The sequence below is a fragment of the Pseudorca crassidens genome, chromosome 8 (genome assembly GCF_039906515.1).
Source record: "Pseudorca crassidens isolate mPseCra1 chromosome 8, mPseCra1.hap1, whole genome shotgun sequence".
Classification (NCBI taxonomy): Eukaryota; Metazoa; Chordata; class Mammalia; order Artiodactyla; family Delphinidae; genus Pseudorca; species Pseudorca crassidens.
Genome location: NC_090303.1, coordinates 95,966,615 through 95,972,614, shown reverse-complemented (window position 1 = coordinate 95,972,614; position 6,000 = coordinate 95,966,615). Strand labels below are relative to the sequence as shown.

Below are 6,000 nucleotides of genomic sequence, written 5' to 3'. Positions count from 1 at the left end.
AATAGCTTGGGATAGAGGAAGCAAGAACAACAGCTCTATTTTAACTATGTTATCAATGAGATTCATATAATGTAAGTGAAAGGAGTTAAGCAAGCATTGATACATGTGTTTGGAGATCATGAGAAAGGTCTTGTCTGGCTTGGAGCTAAAAAATACATAGATAGATAAATAGATAGAGACAGAAAAGTTGGATGGATGAATGGATAATGAATGGGTGGGTGGATGGATGGATGGAGAGATAATAAATCGGGTGGTTCTGGGTAAGGTGGCTACCTGGAGCAGACACAGAACAGTGATCCACTAGAGCCACAGCACAAGGAGAACATTCACTGTGAGTCACTCTGCATAGTGTGTAGTGCTATAATTGTGTCCTACAAGCTATTTTAAAAACAGTTGAATACCTACTCTATGGCAGCACTCTACTGGGCATTTTACATAGATAATTTATAATCTTCAAAATAATCACACACACTGGATATTATTACTTCTTTTTATAGTTGAGGAAACTGGAGGTCAGTGATGTTAAGTACCTTTTTCAAAGCAACATTGCTGGTGATGGGTGGGGTCATGAAACAAAGTGTGGCTCTTCTCACCCTGAAAATTTTTACTGTTTATGTTTCATTTTCTGAGGGAATAGGCAGGAAGTATATGAAAGTAAAAGGGAGCATATGAAGTCTAGAAGGAGAGATTATCCAGCAGACTGCAGCTTAATAATTAAAGGCTTTTTTTTTTTTTTTTTTTACCGTATGTGGTCAAAATGTGGATGAATGTGGAAAGTCAGTCTAGAAAAACTTGTTCACCGTGATCTACCTTATGAGAAAATCTGAGAAGAAAGGGCATGTCCATCATTTTCTCTTTGTTTAGAATGTCGTTCTATGGGCTGTTGGAGGGAAGGAGAAATTCTATGAATCTTTACCCTTTGTCACTAAGTTTCCCCCACACTCTTCTAGAGGTGCTCATCACTTCCTTGTTCCTCAAGCCGTAGATTAAGGGATTCAGCACTGGGGTCACCACAGCATAGAACAGGGTGACCATCTTCTCCTGTTCTGCTGAGGAGCCAGCCATGGGTCTCAAGTATGTGAAGATGGCTGTTCCAAAGCACATGGAAACCACAATGAGGTGAGAGGCGCACGTCCCAAATGCTTTGTGGCGTCCCTGGGCAGAATGAAGACACAGAATCGCAGCAACTATACGACCACAGGAGAACAGAACAAGAAAACAGGGAAGCATGATCACCAGAAATCCTGAGATGAGATGGCCACCATGACCTTGTTGAAGGAGATGTCCACACAGGTCAGCCTCAGCACAGCCAACATCTCACAGGCAAAGTGATGAACAACCTTATGGCACAGAGGTAGCTGAAAGATGATTGTCTGCATCAGTGAATTCATGAAACCAGCCAGCAAGCAGCCAGCAGCCGGCCCCAGGCACAGCCCTCCATGCATGGTGACTGCAAAGTGCAGTGGACGGCACACTGCCACACAGCGGTCATAAGCCATGGCTTCCAGCAAGAAGAACTCTGTGCTGCTCACTGCCAAGGAGATAAACAGCTGGTGCACACAGCTGTAGAATGTGATAGACTCCTGGGCTGACCAGAAGGAAGTGAATGAGCATCTGGGGGCCAGTTATGTTGATATAACAGATGTCCACAAATGACAGGATACTGAGGAAAACGTACATGGGTGTGTTTAGCCTGCTATCCAGTCTGATAAGGAGGATGATGAGGAAGTTCCCCAGCACAGTCATCAGATATATGGCCAGGAGAAGGACAAAGAGGGAGACCTGAGTCTCCCAGCAGCTGGACAGTCCCAGCAGAATGAACTCACTCATCCATGTCTGGTCTTCCCTGCCCATGAGCTTCTGAAGACCAAACCCAAGTTATAAATCAAAAAAACTAGATACGTAAGGTGCCAGAGGACCTTATAAGGTCACTTAGACCAAACAGCCATCTAGTATTAAGTGGTGTGGTTTTTCAGATTGTATGTCTCCTTCTGGGAAACAACAGAACCCACTGGTGTGGCTCAGATCCAAGGAGAAGCTTCCTTAAGCAGAAATGTTTTCATTAAAATGCTTATTTGAGTTAAAAAGATTAACTGTAAAACATGATATTTTTTCTTTAAAGCCAACTCCTAACCATGGAGTTTGTTTACTTCCCTGTTAGACACCGGTTTTTCCCTCCTTACTATCTCAGAATCCATACTGAATGGAACCTAATAGGTATGAACAGGTTTTCTTTTTAATTTACTTTTTTTACTTCTGGATTCTTTGACTATGAAAATGAGATATTAAATTTCCACCCTTTTAAAATCACAGATTTGGGGTTGTAAGTTAGAAGGTAGCAAATATAAAATAGTTTTTAGTAGCTAAAAATTATCGAAAATTACATCTTAGAGTCAGTGAGATAAAAAATGAAGACCTGGGTGACCAGGCTCATTTTTGAAAAATCTTCACCTGTTTGTCTTTTACCTGGCTGAGAGAATAAGAGGAAACAATCTGCAATATTGCATTTCTCCTCCCTTGAAAGAGCAGCAGATCACGGGGTCGACAGCAGAGTATGGCTGTCAAGAAACAAATCAAAGATGCGCTGTCTTCCTTAGTAAATGCTAAGAGCTCGAAGAGTTGCCACACGTGCTGGCCTATTAACTAAAAGGTAAGGGGAAACTGGTTGCACATTCCCTCTGATTCTATTTGTATGTATTCTAGATAGTGATTATTGTGATTTGGAGACCATATAATGTGATGGAAAAAATTAATTAGAATTAACTCAGTGAAATGACTGTTGATGATCTCTTTCCTTTAACCGTCCTTACTTTTATCTTTATCTGAAATATTTGACTATCCCCTGCCCCTTAGAAAACTCTGTCTTTTCTCATCCTTGTGCTATGCTCCCCCTACTGTGACTCACATGACCAGAAGGTAATACTCTACTCTGCTCAATACCATCCCCAAACTTTCTAATCCTGCTGATATATTAGTATTTCCGAAAGCTCAAGGGCTCTAGTATTCTTTCTGGAACTCTTAGTAATCTTATTTGTACCTTGTCAAATCTCAAGTGATTTCCAAAAACCTCACGGACTGAACAAAGCCCACTCTAGATTTCCCACATACCCTGTCCCTCTAATTACTCTGTCCTTTAGGTAGAGAAAGTGAAACGCATGCACTGCTGTGACAAGGAGATATTATCTGTTTGCTGTCTGTGATCAGATAGTGCCATTGAATATATGATGAGAATCATATTTTGTGTTGAGGGCATTCATGACAGTAAGGGCAGCTAACTGCAGATAAATAGGGTGCCAAAGGTGATTGGATTAGCCAGCAGAGAAGGGTCTACTGGCATTTGCATTTGATAATCTTTTATCTAGAAATGAATTAAGCTTGATAAACCATTCCTACTCTGAGAGATCATTTATGTAAATTACAAGAGGAGGCAATAAAAGTACAAAATGTTCCTTAATTCTTTAGAATTTACTCTAGAGCTTCAGATCAGCAAGCCACTTTGTAATATTTCTATCAAAGAAAGAGGAAACCTACCTTTTTATCCCCAATGAAAAGGGAAAAGTTGGAATATAAAATTATCACTGGTGAAGACCTCAGGTACAAGAGAGAGAAGTGACTTCAAAGGGGAAAATCAGTGCCTGAGACCTGTCAGCGGAACCTGACAATGTACAGATGATAATTTAATAGATAATATTCCTAGGGAGGTGCATGAGGCAGTCTCTGATTCTGCTATAATACATGAAACAATTCATGTAACATGAGTTCACCAGGAGAGGGCTAAAAGGAAAAAAAAATACAGTGCAGGAGGTAGCTGATGATTCTTTAAGGTCTTCTCAGGTACCAGATAAGGAGACTTGACTGAAAAATCTGATGATAGTATCTTGTGGTTTTGAGTTTCCACTTCTTAAAAACTAATAATAGTTAAGGGCTTGACAAAGAAAATGTAGTAATCCCTGGTCTTGGATCAGTAATTCCGCTTAAAGGCTCAGCAAGCAAGGTATTGTTTACAAATAGAAACACTCATGGTTCACATGACACATTTCTGTACCATCTTCATGTTTTCTAAAGTGCCTCTCCCCAGGAGTGAATGAACGACCTGCCTGGCCAATGAACTTGCATTTCCCAGTTCGACTGTCACTACTACAGCTGCTCCTCAGTATCCCTGGGATTGGTTTCAGGACTCCAGTGGACACCAAAATTCACAGATGCTCAAGTCCCTTATAGAAAATGACCTAGTATTTGCATATAACCTACACACATCCTCCTGTACACTTTAAATCATCTCTAGATTACTCATAATATCTAATTACAAAGTAAATGATAAGTAAATAGTTGCTAGCATTAAGCAAATTCAAGTTTTGCTTTTGTGAACTTTCTGGAATTTTTTTAATATTTTCAATCCATGGGCGGTGAACCCACAGATGTAGAACCTGTGGATCTGGAGGTCCAACTGTAGCTTCTTCATCTGTCTAAAGGGAGGACAAATTCAAGTCTGTCCCAATTCGTTGGAGTGAGGGAAGTAGGGAGGATAATAGAAAAAGGATATGACATCAATAGGAAAAAGAATAATTTTTTAACCAAAAGTAAAATGTTTAAAACACTTTTGAAAATATGGTATGTAAATGAAAGTTAAAAACAGATTTTCAAAAATAAGGTGGAGGTGTTGTAAGTGACAATAGTAGTAAGATAAACAGCATTCCTAAACCACCTCTCCTTCCAAGAACTGTGATTCAAGCGTCCTGAAGTTCTACATCAGAAGTGTTCTCAAAAGAAGCCACCTGGAAAGCTTGAGATTTCCCACCAATGTTGACTGGCTAAGTTGCTATCCCCACCCCATTCCCACTTCCTAATGCATACCTACAACTACACTGCTTGGAGCAACAGAAAGTTTAGAGCCAGTCATCTAGACGAAGTTACCGTCTGACCATCACTGTTTAAGAATGAGCTAGTTAACACAAACCTGTTCTCAGATCCAAATTTCCAGCAGTGGACAAGTGCTGGGGGGAGTGCAATGTGACACAGGGAACACGACCTGTAGCAAATAAGTTCAATGTTTCCCATGAATGCAGTAAAAGCCCCAGGCTAGGTGCTTCATTTCTCAGAGGTATTCGAGAGAAATTTCTCCCCAGTTTGGCTACCCAAATGTATTTTCTTAAAACCAATTGCAAAAATGGGACCTTAATCTCTGTAGTAACCAAACTCAACCCAAGTTTCACATGAGCCCAGAAAGAAGCTGTGTATTAAGGAAATCCTTGCTTCTTGACTCATAATCCTAAGAACCCAATGGAGAGCCTCTGAGCATGACTGCCTTACCTCCAGAAAAAGAGGTCAGCATTGCCCAGGAAGAGCAGGGCTGGGCAAGAAGTGGGATTTTATTTTCCCTCAGAGATAAAATCTCTACAGGCCAATTATGCTGTGCTTGTTAGGTTTCCATTGTTTTTTCACCTTCTCTGTATGGTGACTCTCTCACCTTAAACTCTCATCTGCTTTTAAAAGAATTTACAAGTGAGAATTCAGTTTTCCCTGAGCCAGAAACAGGAGAGAAGAGAATCTGAATCCCCAGTTCCCCTGGAGACATTCTCCTGTCTTTGTTGAAGTTTCACTTTGAGGTAGTTAAAACTTGCCCATGACTTTCTGTCCATGTACTCATGATTGAGACTATCTGAGCCAAAGTGCCCAATTATTTATGGACCGTCAAGGGGATCTTTGGGCAATATCTCCTGTAACAAGGTTCTGAAATTGTACATAAGCTATGATCATCTATTATCTACACAACTTATGCAACTTTTTCATGGGACATATCTCCATTTTGTCTCACTATTGGGAGGTTCCTTTTAACTGGGCATTGTCACTATGTATTTTTGTATCTAGATTTTTGCCCTCATTTTCTAAAAATACTACAAAAATTTACTACCCACTTAAAGGCATCTCAAATCTGATATCCATCCCATTGATGGATATTTAGGTGGTTTCTAATTTGTGGCTATTAGAAACAACACTGCT

The 6,000-nt window shown here is 40.2% G+C and overlaps 1 pseudogene; it reads right to left on the bottom strand.

The window, feature by feature from the left end:
* Positions 1-912: 912 nt before the first annotated feature.
* On the bottom strand, positions 913-1,854 carry LOC137228745 (olfactory receptor-like protein OLF3; annotated as a pseudogene).
* Between the last annotated feature and the right edge of the window lie 4,146 nt (positions 1,855-6,000).